At 39.9% G+C, this 18,502-nt stretch overlaps 1 pseudogene; it reads left to right on the forward strand.

Moving 5' to 3' along the window:
- The first annotated feature begins 13,532 nt into the window (after window positions 1-13,532).
- Window positions 13,533-13,651, forward strand: LOC111729835 (annotated as a pseudogene).
- Window positions 13,652-18,502: the final 4,851 nt, after the last annotated feature.

Genomic DNA, 18,502 nt, shown 5'->3' on the forward strand with positions numbered 1-18,502 from the left:
GATAATTCTCATTAGAGCAATTAACAGTACCTGGTACATTACGTGTTCAGTAAATGCTGGCTTGAAAGGGAGTATGGGGTACACTACATAAGATTTTTAAAAAGTAAAACATATTTCTGTAATCAACTTTCCTCAACTTCCATTTGCCCACGAGCCTCCTAGCAGCTACTTAGATATTTTTATTTCCTTGTCACACAATTGAAAAATGACTGTAGATCACATTGCATTTCAAATAATCTAAGAACTGTGCAGCAAGCTCAGGATCTGAAATTAAATTGGCTTTTATATTGTTCATGCTAGTTGTTCTTCAAGTACAATTATAATCAGAAAGCTAGCACTATAAAAATAGTACCAAGTCTCATTTTTTCTCTCAGTGTTATCTGCTGCCATAGTGCTTCCCAGGCATGTTTATTTACTTGATTCACAACAGCAAATCTTTTCTCTCATTAGCCTGACAGCAATAGTTTGATTCCACAGCAACACTCATTGCACCTGGTAAAATCTTTATTACTGGTGAAGCCCAGGAGGCCCAGGTCACTGTTTTCCTCTTGAGAAGCTCCGTGGAAATGTATGTTATGATGAGAGTTGCCTAAACAATTTTGCTGTGGAAAAAAGGGAGGACCAGATAGAACCTTCACTTTGACAATTTCAGAATTCTTTTTCCTCTGAGGAGAATGACAATTTAGTCTTCAGATTTCCCCTTGTTCCCTTTTCGCTGCTCATCTTTGCTCTGTGTGCAAACGTGAATTTAGCGCTAGGCAGAGAGGCCGAATTGACAGCTCCCGGCTCTCTGCTCCCAGACGTCTTGCCCTCTGATGTCTCTCACTCATAACCTGGCAGTAAACGAGGGGAGTCACTTGAGAACTCCGTTTATAATCTTTTTGATTATTAGATGCCAAGATGTTTTCCAGTCAGGCAGATGAAAATGTTTTAGCCCTGGAAGCGTGTAACCCTAGAATATTCACCCCTGAAATGTCTCTAAATTATTCATCACAAATCTGAAGAATTTGAGATGATTTGGGATCTTAATCGGGCTATTAGGTGAGCAGTCATCGCTAATTCTGTAATTAGTCAATTCCATTTCCTCTAACACCCTCCCCCCATTAAAAATATTCTTCCAACCTGAGAAGAAGCAACAGGCAGCCCGAGGACAGAGCTCTGTAATCTGTGAGCTCCAAGTGTTGGCTGTGAAGCTGGGAGGTTTGCAGCCAAAGCCACCAGTGAAGCAGCATGTAAAACAAGCTAGGAGAGAGAATGTGTGGGGGAGGGAGGAGGAAGTACATGAAGGTGGGTAGGAAGGGATAAAAGTGACAAATTCAAAACAGGAATGGAAGCAAAAAGGAAAAAAAAAAAAGCGAAAGCTAAGCCAATGAAATCAAAGCAAGCAATTTTATATTCCAATTCCTTCAGTCTTGGGGAAGAACAGTGTGTCGAGACCGGCCCTGCTGTCGGAGGCTGTGCCAGTCACTAGCTGTGGGATCTCCAGCAAGGCTTTGGGCTGTTCTTACCACACATGGAAAATGGAGGATACTTATAGCTGCCCAAGCCATGTTCTAGGATTGATGAAAGGCTGAAGTTATATAGAAATCCTTTAAAAATGGAAAAGGCTAATTCCAAACATAATGTATTATCAGTTCTTCTCCAGAGAAATGTATATCCAACATGCCTCAAGCTTCTCTGTTTCTTCCCTTCCTCAGCAAACACGGTGCTTACTTTAAGGTATCTGAGGCTATCTTCAGAATCTTCCATTGTCAAGTCATATGCCATTTTATGTTTAGCCAAGAAGGCAAGGCATGGACCTTGCTCTACCACCAATTCCCAAAGATAAAACCAGTGTCAGGCATTTGATCATGACTTGCGTCCAGCCACGCTTTACCACTGGAGTCTACTGTCCAGTTGGCAGTCTCTCTCTGGCCAACCTGCACGTATGACATGTAGGGTGCTATTCTCTTCCTGCCATGTATTGGGTGGAGAGGGGAGTCAGTGTGGAAAGATTTGGCTAGCGTTCTGTGGAGCTCTGTGGTCCCTAGAGGTCTTCAGGAAGCTTAGACTGGAGCTATAATTAAATAAAATCTTTTTTTTTTTTTTTGCAGTTTGAGGAAAGGGTAGGAACCTTCAACATCCATAACCATTCAGTCTTAGTCTGTGTTGGCTCCAAATGGTTGGGAAGTCAATCATTTTTACACTGGAGCTTGCTCAGGCTCTGGAGCTGAAGTTCCACATAGATCTTATTCACATTGAGAATCAGAGTGAGATTTTCACAATGCTTCATGGTCTGACTACTCAGGCAAGATGTGAGGAACCCCTGTAACTCCCAGGGGTTTTCTGTTCCCTATGGCAATCTAGGACAGAGTGGTAGAGCACCTCTGACATGTTCTTTTTTCAACAATCTTGGCAAGAAAATGTTATGTGCATCTCTTAATCCCCAATGCTTAGCACATTGCCTGGTTGGTGTACTGCAGCCATCAGTAAATGTTTTTGAATAAATGAGTGAGTAAAGGAGTAAGTAAATATGGGAGTGAGTGGGTTGAGTGAGTGAGCGAATGAATGAATGAATGAATGAATGAATGAATAAAAGAATAATGACTCCTGGGTCATAAGCATAAGTTGTCGAAAGAATGGCAGTTGCCACTGACCAAATTCCTTCTTTTTTGGAATATTTTGATGTCTGTGTACTCTTTATCTATGATACTTAACCACAGATATTTACATACTGTATACATGAGGTTCTAATTGGTATGTAATTGCTCCTTTTTAAGGAAATGCTTCTAACTTTAATGACTGTGGCTTAAGGAATAGTTTTAGTTTAGGGATTTTTGTTTGATTTTGCTTTTAACTTGAATAGAGATTTTATATATGCAGTATGCAAGTTTTTATTCAGTTTCAAGAAATTTCTTGTAAACTTCAAGAAATTTAAGTTTACAAGAAAATCTTGTAAACTTAATTCCACTTATGGAGTGGAATTAAGAAACTGTTTCCATTTTTACATTTGTATAATTCAGCCCCTTTTTTCCTTTTTCACTTTGCAAAATATCAGAATAAAGGAATTTGTTTAGACTGATAACTTTTGTGGAAAACTCAACTTTTTGGTTTCTGAAAATAGAGGAAGAAATTCTAATATAAACAGAACTATAGATTTTGCTCTTATCCGAAGGCACTGTCAATCAGCAGCTCACAATCTGAGACTGTTTGCTAATTAATAGACACCAAATTCTTTAGGTTTGAATTCATTCAAAGGTCTTGTTCAGCTTTTTCAGAGAACCATAAAGACACCCAGGCACAGTGACACTACTCTAACACCAACTTTTATCCTCGATTCATTTTTTGCAAAGATTATCATGACGTTATAAAGTCTCATAATCCTTATTTGCTGGACATTTACTAAGATCATTTTTCCTTTGTAGTACCAAAACTGAATCAATTCCCAGACTTTTCCTGAATGAAATAGGTAGAATTTAGCCATTTGACTGTGTGAGCTTTTACTGAAAACAAGATGCCCTCAGGAACTGTTCTGTAGTATCACCTTTCCCTGTGCAAATATGACTTTATAACCTGCATTCTTTTTTCTGGGTCCTGAATTATGGTAATTATGTAACATTCCAGCTCTTTTAACTAGGCTTTCTCATTTAAAATTAGGATATTATAGTAATTTATAGAGGATTATAGAGTTTTGATGACATGGGGAACAAGGTAATATAATGGCCAAAGCTGCCCACATGGACGGTGGGAAAAAGACCTTCTACTTGGTGCCACAAACCACAAAAATACCCAGTTTTCTGAGAAATCGATGACAGTATCATTGTCTACACTTCCTCCTCCTACTGCCACCACCAGGCTGATTCTGACAGCAGAGGTGACGTCCGTGTGATAAGACTGTAGGGCAGTAGGGACAGGGAGAGCTTTCATCAGGGAAATCATTATCGACAAAGACTTGCTTATATCTGATGTTAGCGCTGATCTGTGCAGTAGGTGGAACCATGAAGAAATTTAAGACACTAGCTTCTCTGATCTCTTTGTAAAATGAGATTATCTTCCTGGGCAACCATTTTCTTCTGGCCGCCACACAGCAGAACAGAAGGGAGGGGCCAGTGACCCCTGAGGAACCCTGAGGAGTCAGCTTTGGGCTTTCTTCCAGCCAGAGGGAAATGGAGCCTGCATTAATTTAAATTTTTTAGCAGCCAGGAACAAAAACAAACTTAAGGTATCTTACGTGGGAAAGGAGATTTATGGAATGGATACTAGAGTCACAGAGTCTGATGAAATTTTGAACCCACTCTTCAGGACCAGCACAGTTCCAGAAGCAGCCTCCGAGTACTGATAGCCTTTCCAGAGCCCTCGTGTTACACAGACTCAGTTCTTAAAGATTCCTAGTCCCTGAGTCTCCATTCAATATCTTACATTTGCTGGAGAGAGACTCTCAGTGCCCAGCTTGTATGAGGTATCCATTCTCGGACTAATTAGTTATGGCCATTGGGGCAGAGTCAGGAAACAGAAAGATGGCTACCAAAAATCGTCCTATGGAGAGCACAGGCAGTTTTGTGAGAAGTTAATGTAATAAGATTATGCTACTAGGTCCCCATTACTCTGCAACAGGCCTGGGGAGTAGAGATAAAATTCCTTAAAAATAGAGAAAAACTCATCATTCTTGTTAGGCTTAAAGATGATTTTAAATCTTTGGAGAATTTCCACAAAATAATGGACTATGAAATCACTCATCATTAGTGTATCACTTATTTATTGCTGCATAACAAATCACCCTAAAACTTAGTGGCGTAAAACAACAACTGTCTGTCTTTGCTCATCGTGCTATGGGTCAGCAGTTTGGGATGAATTTAGCTGAGTAGTTCTTCTCCTGGTGTCAGGTAGAGTCACTCATGTGGCTCAGTCATCCGGAGGCTTGAATGGGATAGTTCAAGGTGGCTTTACTCACTTACCTGCCATTCGATGTTGGCTTTTGGCTGAGCCCCTTTTCCCAGGATCCTTCATCTTCAAGCAAGAGAGCCAGGCTTCCTCATACGGCATCCATGTTCCAAGAGGCATCTTGAGGCCTGGGCTTGGAAGTTCCATTATGTCACGTCTGCTGCATTCTACTGTTCAGAGCAAGTTACACGCCAGCCCAGACTCAAGGTCGGTGGAGATAGACCCTATCTCTCGATAAGAAATATGACAAAGTCATGAGTATACAGGGATAGAGATTATTGTAGTTATCTTTGCAAATAATCTACCATGCTTAGGACCTACTACATAAAAACAAAACAAAACAAACAAACAAAAAAACACTATCATTTATAACCAACACCCAGCCATGGAGAAAGGTGAATGAGATGGTATTATAAAGCCCTGTGAGAAGTTAGTAGCCAAAAAATGACTCTTAGAATTTCCGTTATTCACAAGACAGTTGCAAATAATGCACATCCAAAAACATACTGAATTGAGGTGATGGGGGAATTGGATTATAGACCCAGTCTTGCTACCAACTTTATTAAGTACAGAAGAATAAAGTACTTCTGATCCTCAGTTTCCTTATGGATCAAATAAGAAAATGTATAAATTATATAACTTTCATGAGACAGAGCTCTGTGAGCTGTAAAAATGCTATACAAATGAAAAGTCATTAAAAAGAATTCAATTTGTGGTACCTTGCTTTTCTCCTTTCTAGTTATGTGATTTAAAACAAGGAATGACCTCAGGCTTATGCTGCTATAAAAGACATGTTTTTACAGATATTTTCTTTTATCTAAATGCTTTTTGATGACTTGCCAGTGAATGTAGTATAATTTATGATTTTTCTAAGTGTTCAAAAACGTACCAAATTAAAACATGCAAGGGGAGAGTAATTGGATGTATCCATTTAGGGAAAAAAAGAAAGTGTGTGGAAAAGAAAATGAGCTTAAAAGCATAAGAGAGACTGTGCCTTTTAGACTGTGTAAGAATAATTAGGTGAGATCCTCTGTGTGGACAGTTTTAAGAGAAAATTATTTAAAATGGTAGAGTGTGTGCCAAGCTAGGTATGAGAGCTGAGTACACAGTTAACTTTGAAGAAGTAAAACAAAATCTCTGAAATACAACAACTAATTTCTTTAGGGAATGGGTCACGATGAATATAAACACACCAGATTTTTGTCTTTCCAGAGAAAAAGGTGGTATGGGCAGGATTAATGAGGATTTAGAAGAGCCTTGTGAGGTCATTTGAGCAGGTAAATGAGAATGTGAATGTATTTTCCAGACTTTTATAAACTTAACTGGTCCCTTAAAGCAGATATCTGTGATGCACTCCACTGCATCCCCTTAGTCCATCTGACTCCAGTACACTTTCATATATCCTTGCCAGCCAGTGTCCTACATCAAATACACACTAAACATCCATTTGCGCTGCTTTCTCCATGTCTACGCACACCCAGAAATGCGGGGAGGGTTATCATTCCCGAGAACAGTCCTCCACCACTGGACACAGGAATTGGTGGAAAAAGGAATGCCAGCCTCCCTGTGCTCTAGTTCAAGGGCTGACAATCACTGGACCAAGTCCAGCCCACCTGTTTTTGTAAATAAAGTTTACTAGTACATAGCCATGCCTATTTACATATTGTCTATGTTACAATGACAAAGTTCAGTAATTAAGATAGAGACAACATGGCCTGCAAAGAGGAAAATATTTAGTATCTGACCCTTTACAGAAAATGTGTGCCCACATCCACTCTAGTGGAACAATTCTGAGGCATCTTCTATGTGGTTCCTCAGAGTGTCCCCAACAAGATAGAGACCAGTTATCCGCAGTGGTAAACAGCACATTAATGCACACAGTCTTGGCTTTTTGCCCTTCCCTCTCTCTCTTTCCCTACTCTCTCTATTTTGTTTCCTAGGATCACTTTCCAAATCCAAACTAAGATAGAACTCAATCCTTCTTGGTAGTTCTTTTTCATGCTACATTTATGAGACTCTGTTCCATTATTTTACTTTGTGACTCATCACACATACCATGCATAAATCCGAAACACACACATATAACCTATCGCTGAAATGAATGTATTATGAAATAATATTTATCTTTGCTGTCAGTAACATATGATTATATTTTCTATTCCATTTTACTCTCTTATTTATCATTTAAAAAATAGTCTGGTTATGACTGATTAAATTGATTTTAACACAGCCCTAGAGGTCTGTTTACCAGTTTTTGAACCCATAGATCTGCACGTGGCCACAAGACAAATGCATGGGCATCGGGTCCACAAGGGGGGTCCACAAGGGTTTGATCCAGATTGCCTGGCTAAAGGAATGCAGATTAGGTATCAGTGGGATATGAACAGGAACTCTTACCTGTAAAGGCAGAAATGTATTGGCTGCATTTGGAGAACAAAGGGAATGGAATGAGGGGATGAAACGGGGAGGGAAGAGAAGATTGCCTTTAGAATGATGGAAGAAGACGGAGAAGAGATAAAACCTACTGAGAAGGTAAAGCTGCAAAGAACTCTAGAACACCCCTTCATTTCAATTGCACTCATGTGTGAAAGCAACAAACCACATTTGAATGAATATAAGAAGTCAGAGTGCTTACTATATATTTAAACTAATGTCTTCCGTCAGGTGCACCTTATGTTGTTTTCATATCTTTACCTATGATTTCAGATGACCATCTTTTGTTTAATACCATACTGTCTGAATTTTTCTACCTCTCTGATTATTCATTCTTGGTCTGTTTTGCTGGATTCTCTTCCAGTATTTGCTTTTGACTGTTGATTTTTTTAGGGATCATTCATTAGCTTTCTGTTTTATATATATGTATTTTTAATGCTACACACTTTCTTTCAATTTCACCCATTTGTATGGTTTAAGGACCATTTCCATGTTCCTGGACTACAAAATAAATACCTTCAGCCTAAATCTTCTCACTCCCACATTTATTTACCCAACTGCCTACTTAATATCTAGACCACAAATTAAATACATTCCAAGTTGAACTCGCCATCTGTAATGTCCACCAAGTCTCCTTCCCTTCTACCCTGTCCTGTATTCTGTCTTTTTCATGATCAGTATACTCACCTAGACCAAAAGTCTGGGAGCCTTTTTAAACTTATTTTTCTCCTCCATCTAAATGGTCATATGTCCTAAATATTTTTAAAGTCATTCTCTTCCTCTGTTTCTATTGATATTGTCCTAATTTTGAGTTTCTTCATCTTTCTTTTGTATTATTGAAATAATCCATCTATTAATCTCCCTGCCCCCAGGTCTCTCCCCATTAATTTTTCTTCACAAAGCCACTCAGTCAGGGTTTGGATCAGGGAAACAAAATTCACATGAAGTCTTTAAAGTGGGGCTGGATTTAATACTGCTAAATGGTGCTTATAAAACTTTGGAAAAGTTGTAGGACCATAGTTCAGGGAAGGTTGTCAATGGCTCTGAAGTTTGCCAGTAGGTCTCTAATGTGATCGTCAGCTTTCCAGGGATGAGGAAGCGGCTGCTGTTGACCTGGTTAAGGACTCCATGAAACCACTGTTGAAGTTCGTAGCTGTCTGTAGCACCAAGTGGGTACTTCACACACAGTAGAACACAGAGAACAACCTAATGTCTGCTGAAGCTCACACATTTGCCTCCCGCTGTTGGAGGAGTGATGGCGGCCTTTAATTTCCTTCTTGTACCTTCTGAATCTAGCAGAATTCTAAATTCATGAACTTTGAATTGGAATACTGGTGACAAGAGATCTGGGAAATATATTCCCAGATTTCTAACTCCTGTAATACAGGAGAGAACACAGAAAATGTGCAGATGACTGCAGGAAATCTGGTACTCCATCACTGGTGGGATAAAGTCCAAACTGTTCAGCCCATGACACACCATATCCTTCGTGAGCGAGTGCCTTCCTACTTCTCCAGTCTTCTCTCCACTCTCTTTTCTTCCTCTGTGCCATCCTTGGATTATTTACTTGCAGTTTCATGATTGCTCATTATAGTTTCATGCCTCAGTACCTTCACATATACCGTTTCCCAGGTCTGGAAGTCCTTCAACCTTCCCACAGTGGCCTTCTGGGCAAACTTCTATTTATTCTTAAGACCCCAATGCAGAGGTTTTCTCTTTTGTGAAGTTTCTTTGATTATCCTCAGTAGAGTTGACCCCCCTCTTGTACCAGCACTGTGCCATGCATCTACTTTTTTTTATTTAGTAGCTACAGTATTCATTTATATGCCTACTTCCTTTGCTATGCTTTGAGTTCCTTAATTGTCTCTTTTTTCCCTTTATCTCCCCACTGCCCTTCCTAGTGTTTGGCTTATAATAGGTGCTCAGTTCACACAGAATAACTGCATAGAAGAAAGCTTCTATAAAGCACTGTGCCTTGAAGTCATTAGTATCAGTGAAATTGCTTACAAGAGATACAAAGAGGCAGACCTCTTATAATAGAGACACCATTTGCTAAATTCTACCCTATGGAAAACAGGATTATACAGGTAGGATCCACTTGTATTTCAGTTCAGCCTGTACTCCTTGACATATCTAAGGGATTATTCAGCAGCTACCTGTGTTTCTACATCCCAAATATCTTTTCAAATGGATTCCGATTTTGGAAATGATGTTGGACCTTTGCTAGATATAATTCAGCTTTAGAAAAAATATACTTGTCTAGAACGCCTGCTTGCTTTGTTAGACTGAGCTTTTGGAGAAGGAAATGGTAATGTGGTTAGGGATGAGAAAAGGGAAAGCTGGCCATCTTTCTGAACAGAGAATGAGGAGGAGTGAATTGGTTTCCTAGGAGATAAGGCTCTTTTTTTTTTTTTTATTTAAAGTTTTTCCACAGAAAGATTTCTGCACTGGTGTCTTCTTCTTAGTCATAATAAGGCGTTCATCATCAGAGATGCAGCTCAGAATTGCTTTCAATCAGCAGCTGCCAAAGGTGAGCCTAATTTGGTCTTTGTGATGAAGCCTAATAAAGGTAACTAATAATACTAATTGCAGTGGACATTTTAGTTATTTAATCACCAATCACTAGGACAGGAACTTTTAACAGTAGATCCATGGGGAGATCAGAAACTCATCCGTCCTCTATATAATCTCCAAAACAGTTGCCCCACATGCTGCCTTCTAAGCCACTTCTTCCCACTGGGTCTTCTTGGATTCCCTGAAAAGAAGGGAGCACAACGACCTCTCAGCTCAGGGACTTCAATATCAGTAGCATCTCCCTTCTAAAGGATCTCTTAGCTTCAGAGGAATTAAAAGTAACACTTTATCAAAAAGACATTGTGACCATACTGCCCTGTGTACATGTGATCAGGCAGAGCCAAGTTTCTTTGCACACAGCTTTTATGTGTTTTGGTCAGTTAGAGGAAATCGAGACAGTCTTAGGTAAAACCATACAGAAGCTAGATGTTACCCCAGTCCCTATTTCAGTATTTTCCCCCACTTGCAGTGATGACCACCTTTCCCCAAGGCCAAGGAAAGTCTACACTGACAGCACTGAAGTACTGCACTGTAGTAAACACATTTCCAAGTGTCTGTCCAGCTCACATCTCTCCTCTCTGAGGGCTATCACCCTCCGTCTCCCTCAGGGGGGCCCCCACTATTCACACTTATTCCAGAGTACCTGAGCTTCTGGTATCCATTGACTTAATCAAGGTAGATTTCTAATTCAAACTGGGCTAGGTAATTCTCCCTTCCAGTGAGTTTTAGATGAGACTAAGAGCTCCTCATTTCTATCTGAGTTGTCTCTATGAATGAGGATGTTAAGAGCTGTATAGTAGTCATGTAGGGGGCTGGGAGAGAGGGAGACAGAAGCGGGAGGGGGAGAGAGGGAGAGAGGGAAAGGATGGGTCGGGGAGAGAGACAGACAGACAGACAGAGGAGAGGTAGCAATGTTTAGTGCAGATTATACAAATCCCTCAACAGATGTTTGTTATTGTTGCTGGTATTTTGTTGCAGAGTTGCACTGAAAACTCTGAAGAGAGGGTCCTTGAAGAGAAAAGTTGTGGTTACTACAACCTTGCTGAGCTCATCCTCCTTATGTATGTATGTATGTATGTATGTGTTTATCTATCTATCTATCTATCTATCTATCTATCTATCTATCTATCTATCTATTTATGCATCTATCTGTTTATCTATTTATCTATCTATTTATTTATCTATCTATCTATCTATCTATCTATCAATTGATTGATTGATTGGACCTTGAAATAATAAACCAGAACTTCACAGCCTCCACTTTAGAAAAAGCATATCTCGAGCAGGATAATGTCTGGACCCTAGTGTAGGAAATTCAGTGAGGAAGCTGCACTATTTAGTTACCCTCAAGGCCTTGATCTCCTTAACCTGGAAAGCATGTAATCTGCCTGTAGGGTCTGCTCAGGTTCGACTTGAGGTATGTATAATCCAGCACTTACCATGGAAATTAATATTTCCTGAAAACGTGGTAGGATTTCTGCAGTTTTCCCAGTTAGGAGGAACCACAAACTTTCTTTTTCCTGGATTTCTAGCCTTCCCCCTTACCCTATCCTTTTTACTTACTTTTAGGTATTTATTGCCCCTGCGCTTCCTCAAGTCTTCTAATGAATCAAGGCTGCAATGATGTTAGTTATTTGTGTTCTTCAGTATGAAAGCTGTGTCAGAGCTAGAGCTGCTAGAAGCATATTACCAGGGACTGCTCAACACAGCATATGTGCCCAGAGGTCACCTTAGCACATGCACCCTGAGGCTTCTGTCAGATGTGGCTTCAGGACCAGGATCCCATCCTGCAGGGATACAGGCCTCTTGTCTACCTGCCACATCAGCTTCTCGTACTCCATGCTGTTCCCCTTTGCCCTCAAACTGCCATCTCTCCTTTGCCCCAAGTCCATTGTCAGCATTTCCTCTGGCTTCTCCAAAGGGCTACATATGCCAGCATCCAACTTCCCTCCTGGCCTTCTTGCCTCTCTTCCTTCCCTCCCTTTCTTTTGATGCATGGTGATCAGGTAGAGCTGTCTGTCCACAGTTTGCCTCAGAGTTTCTGCCGGGGGCCCTCCAGGGCAGATACTTCCAGAAGGGAGAAGTGAAAATTGCTCTGCTCAGCGACATCTCAAGGGTGGGACAGAGAAAACTTAGCAACATGGCCAAGAGCGCCAAACAAATCAACTGTGGGTTGTATTAGGGAGAGAAGGATCAATGAGACAGAACAACATGGAGCCAGGATTCAGATTTTCTAATGATGCTGGAAGTGGGCCGCATATGAACATGTACGAAGAATTCAGAAAAGCTAGGAATATTGGTATAATTTGTTAATACCAAAGGACAAACATTATACAAATTATGCTAACTTTATAATTTATGAGAATGACCTACCCTTTATAACTAATTACTGCATGCACCATAGCTATTATGCATATCATTAATAGGTATCAGATAAATTTTATTGTAAGTTTTATTCGATCACAATGTAAATATCTTAGATACATGCTCAGTCTTCTCGTCTGACATTGGCTTCTGCTCACAGGTTTTAATAATTACGAGAAGCATGATTGGGGACTGAATTAGGACAGGGAACTCAATCTCCTCTTAACAAGATCATGTGAATGTGGCAACACCATTATTTGTTTATTTAACAATGATTTTATGTTTGAAAATGACGTGGATCTATATGTTTTCCTGGATCTCATTGAAAAGGTCATGCTTAACCACTGGAAATTCCTCTTGACTTGCGCCGTCCACAAGCTACAGGTGGCTATTTAAATTAAATTAATTACATTAATTCCTCAGGTATACTAGTCACATTTCAAGGAGTCAATAACCACACATGGCTAGTGCCTACCTACCTAAAAGTATAGGTTTAGAACATTTCCATCATTGTAGAAAGTTCTGTTGGGCAGTGCTGCCAGAATCTTGGTGGCAGTGGAATGACTAGGTCAGCTGGCTCTGAGTTTCCTGCATAGAGGTGGGGACCGGGGAATCTCAGGGCCCCAGCTGTGAGGGTGATGACAGTGGGTGTAGCAGTAACTGAGAGGAAGAAACTCATCCATGAGAAAGCTGCAATAGCATGTCAAAGAGCTCAGGCAGGAAGTGGGGAGCAGCCCTCACAGGTGGTGCGAATCTCACTTCTCATGACAGCGAGATGCTATTGTTTACTGTTGCCTTATTCGGTGAGATACAGAGAAGTGATATCCAAATCAGCTCAATCTATTAGCCTTACCGTAGTGGAGTATTATTTCATAAAAATATACAGAGTGGACGAATGACACAACAGATAACAGATCTTTACATTAACAACTTTCATGATGCATACAGAGCTTTACAGTTTATTTACCTCTTTAATGTACTTTGTTTGATCCTCATAACCATGTTAAGTGAGTAATAATCCTATCATCTTTCTCTTGCTGATGAGAAAGTCAGGACCCAGAGAATTTAAGACATTTTCTCAGGATTGCCCAGCTAGTAAGTAATGGAGTTGTGACTCAAATTCAGAGTTTAGGATTCCAAATGACATGTTCTATGGCTGTGCGTGGCCTTTTAGGTGTCTTTCTAATGAGAGTATTTCTAGTGGCCAACTGCTGATGTAGTAGGTTTCAAGGATGCCTTTGGTCTATATCCATGCCACCCTGAACATGTCCGATCTCGTTTGATCTCAGAAGCTAAGCAGGGTCGGGCCTGGTTAGTACTTGGATGGGAGACCACCTAGGAAGACCAGGTGCTGTAGGCGTAAAAAATAAATTAAAAAAAAAAAAAAAAAAAGGAAACCTTTACCACTTAGAGTTTCCCAGGGACCAGTTGATTCAACTTTGATAGATTTTTTTAAGTTGTCGGCATGATGCATGGTTTTTATTTTTCACATTTCTCTGAATTTTGCTTTCAGGCTTTCACAGGCAGGCCGCTTGGCATTCCGAAGCAGTGGCTTTCACACTGTGTCCCACCAATCCCATAGTTCCATGGAGGGGCCACAGAGGCTGCCGTGAGGTGGGCACAGTGGGGAGGCCTTGTATTTGGGCTCTGGGCTGTTCAGAGCTGATATGCTTTCAACTATTTTTATATATTTGACATTCCACAAAAAAATTTCACTTGAAAAAGAGTTCTTTTGCTAACCATTAGAAAAAGAATCACTGTTCTAAAGAATTTTTGTGGCAGCTTGCTTCCTGTGATGAGAAAGTGGGGCAAGCTGAACTTTGCCCAGGCATCACCCAGGAACAGGATTCATTGTAGACCAACACTTTCTTTCTAGTGAGAAGCAACTAGAAGTTCTGTTTTTTTTTCCCCCACATCTATGGAGCCAGCCCCTAAGGCAGGGCAGTGGACAGAAGGCCCCTGTGCTGGGGACCAGAGGACCTGTGGTGGTTTGGCAGAGCTGCCCTATAGTCTTAATCTGCCACTTTGCTCTCATCCTCTTCTCAGGCAGGATTCTTATGGCCTGAGCCCACAGCATCTGCCGAGTCCTCCCTCTGTGACTTGACACTTGGCCTGAGGGTTTGTTGGCCTCAGCTAGGAGCAGCTGCCAGATTGCTTCAACTCAGAGACCACCAATTCTGGCCTTATTTGGCCTGCTGGATTCTGTTGTTGCTCACCTATTTGCAAAGCAGAGAACTTCCAAAAAAGACAGAGAATTCCCTCTTACCAGCTTTTGGATTTCTGGTTCCTCCCTTGAATGTGAATACACTAAAATTGATTGAATAAACCTGGATTCTTACATTATAATTCTGCCCCTGCCTAATGTTTATTATGTAATTAATCTTAAAGCTCTTAATTTTTCACTGATAGATTTGAATATGCATAATGCCGTTGTCAGCATAAAAAGGGGAAATGAGGTGTGTCACGTGGGAACTGGAAAATAAGGTTAACTTATGACAGTAAATCTCAAAAAATTCACACATAGTGAATGAGATCAGCTATCTTTAAAATTTACACAGCTTGGAATAATCAAGAAATTGGTGTGTAGCGGGCAACATAGTGGTATATATAGCAAGATTAGGCTACAGTCTTAGGAAGATGAAATAGTACCATGATTTTTGAAAATGTAACCCAAACCATTCCAAGAAACAGATGGACAACTGAATCATATTCTACAGTAATAACGAGGTCAGAGCACTGACCTGACCAATTGTCTGCTTCCCTGTTTGGGCATATATATCCTGTATGTTCTAATTATATGGTGTTGAGAGGGGTTAAAACCTACAGAAAGATTTAAAGTCTCCAATACTGTGCAGAGACTGTGATTCAGACACTGGACCTAGAGTGTAGGAATGTTTGTGGTTCCTGGGAGAGGTGCTTTCTCTGGAGGGGTAGTAAAAGTTTATCTGGATTTCCTAGAGCCTAGGTGAGTCGTTTGACCTTTTGGTTACAATGTATAGAGGAGACCATCACGGTTTACTTCAACCAGTGGGATTTGTTGTCAGATACTTGGGAAAAGCTGTAGGCGGTTTATACTCAGGATATCAGAATGACTCTCACTGGCTGGAGGCCTCTCACTTCCCTAGTCTTCCAGGTATATGATTCAGAGCTTCTGGCTTTGCTTCTTTTTCTACCTGCACTTGTTCTGCACTGCCAAACTAGTTAATCTCCGTTTTTTTTTCTGTATCATTGCTTCTACTAAAACATTGTTTCTTATATCATAAGGCTTTTACTTTCTCTCTTTCTCTCTTGCTTTATATATTTTATATTCAAAATCTTAAAGAAGAATGATCTTACTAAGTTGCTGTCCAATACGGGACCAACTCCTAGATCTCCAGATGGTGGCCCGTCTCTATAGGGTCAAGTGGAGCAAAGGATAAAAATCCACCTATAGGGGAAATTTCAAAAGGCAAGACATTGTAGGCTTTTCTGAAGGGTAGTAAAATTGGCAGTACCTAGTGGAATCTGACCAATACAGTGAATTATTCCCCACAACTGTCCTACTGCCTTTGTTCTGAGTCATACTCATCAAATAGCTTAAGGCTGATTAATCTACCAGATGCTCTGATATTAAGGTTTTCTGGCTAGGGGACGTAGATACTTAAATGACTAGAATAAATATCCCACATTTAAATTAATAAATTGACATTTTGGTTTATGTGATGATTAATTTTATGTGTCAATTTCGCTGGGCCTTGATTCCCAGATATTTGGTCAAATATTATTCTGGATATATCTGCAAGGGTGATTTTTGGATAAGATTTAAATTTAAATCCATGGAATCTGAATGAAGCAGATTGCCCTCAAAATGTGAGTGGGCCTCATCTAATCAGTGAAGGTGTAATAGAACAGAAGACTGACCTTTCTGCAAGAAAGTGGTTCTGCCAGTACACAACCTTTGGACTTGAATTGCAACATTGGCTCTTCCCTGGGTCTCCCACCTGTCGGTCCCACCCTGAAAGTTGCTTTCATAATCACATGAGCCAATTCCTAAATCTCCCTCTATTTATGTACACATCCTATTCGTTCTGTTTCTCTGGAGAACTTTGACTAACATAGTTTATGTAAAGTCTCTTGTGAGTTTATCTAGCATGGGTCAGTTCTTCTGAGTTAATGCTACTATAGGGGGTCTCAAAAAACACATTTCTCAAGTGACTGTCATCTTCAGTGAATAGCTTTCCTATTTCTGCTATCTACATTGATCTCTTTCTGAGACATTCGATTATTTGTTTAATACTTGTTGAAACTTCTTGAGATTCTTAGATTTAAGTTTCCATAGCTTTGTGAAGTGAGATTTACATGAATCTCCAACTAGGTTTTAAAGGACACTGTGGTTCAGGGTGTTAGTTAAGGTTGAACTCAGAGGGTTAAATGTTGGATATGGGTAGCAGCAGACCTGGTGGACAAGGGACAGTTGTCTCCCAAAGTTGTGGTGGTGATCATATTTCTTTCCTATTGTTGCTTTAACGAATTAACACAGAGTTAGTGGCTTAGAACAAAACAAATTTATTATCTTACAGTTCTGAAGGTCATAAGTCTGAAATGGGCCTCATGGTTCTAAAATCAAGGTGTTAGCAGGGCTACATTCCTTCTAGGGACTCTAGAGGAGAATTCCTTGCCTTTCCCTTTCCAGCTTCTAGAGAGGCTGCCCACATTTCTTGGCTTGTGGCCTCCTTCCAGCTAGTGATTGCATCACTCTGAACTCTGCTTCCATTGTCACATCTCTTTTGACTCAGACTGTCCTGCCTTCTTTCACTTATAAGGACCTGTGTGATTACATTGACCCACCCAGATAAGCCAGAGCAATCTCTTCACTTTAAGATTGTAACTTTAAGACACTTGCAAGATCCCTTTTGTTACTTATGGGAACATATTTACAGGTTCTGGAGATTAGGATGTAGACTTTTGGGTGGGGACATTATTCTATCTGCCACAGTTATTATTTTCTGGTTACATACTTTTAATAAGCATTTAGTGATTATAGTATGGCAGGATTCTAAGTGCTGAAAATAAAGAAAATAGAGTCATTAAAGTCACATTTTAAAGTCAACACATAATTTACAATGAAGAGACACAAAAATCATCTGAAGAAGGTGAGTTTACTTGTAGGCAAACTAGTCTTCACTGTGACCTCTTTAATGTTTTAATATCACTAGTAGAATTAATTCAAATTAAAGAAAAGGGAGAATAACAAAGGTACATATTGGCAGTGCTCACCCAAACACTAAAGGGCAAAAGGAGATTCAGGTACTAGACTTTGATTATTTCAGTTTTCATGGTATGTATGTCTCTAAAGAGTAAATGATGTCCTGGCTTTAGTCCCTGCATTTCAAGTACACTAGGCCCCTTGGCAAATCTATCCCAATGGTAAGATTATATATCAAGCTAAGGAATTTGGACAGTGAATCCTAAACTGTATCTGTAGAATAACACTATTTCATGAGATATTGTTAAACATTCTATAAGGACAAGAGTCACATTCATTCTAGAAAAGCCACCTATCTATGCCTTTGGAAATTTATGATATACGTCTTCAGACCAAAGAAAATAGGCAGTTATGAAAGCTGTTTAACTTCTGAATCTAGTGTTTTCAAATTTATTTGATTACTGAACCTTTTGATGTTGTTGAAAGGTCCGTTGAAACATCTTGCAGTAGATAACACATTTTGGAGAATGATGCCTTCAAGATTTGATTTACCTACCTCCTGTTGTTTTGAATTAATGCTCACAAAACCACTTTTTGATTTCCATGTGGTTGGACCACAAGAGAAAAAAAATGTTTTGATCAGGCCAATGTGATATTTCTTGTATGTGGTGTTATATTTCCCACTGTAAATTAACACACCAGCCTTTTGATGTTTGCTTTTGTCTTATGTACCTTTTAGTTAGTGTGAGTTGATTTCTTTGTCACCCAACATCTATTTTACTTTCAAATGCCTGTCTATTCACCAATATCTCCAAAAGGAAAGGTAGCTAGAACTTTACTACTAGAGTGACAGGTGGAAAATAATAATGAGTTCTGGACTCCAAATACTTGTTCTGGTGACCTGATATCATGGGAGCTGCCTGGACTACTTGGAAGATGAATGGGTCTTGAAGACAAACATCAAAATGAAGACCTAAGATTACCACATATTTCTGTGTCCTTAGGCAATCATTTCGGGTTTTTTTT

This window comes from Pteropus vampyrus, unplaced genomic scaffold, assembly GCF_000151845.1.
Source record: "Pteropus vampyrus isolate Shadow unplaced genomic scaffold, Pvam_2.0 Scaffold283, whole genome shotgun sequence".
Taxonomy (NCBI): Eukaryota; Metazoa; Chordata; class Mammalia; order Chiroptera; family Pteropodidae; genus Pteropus; species Pteropus vampyrus.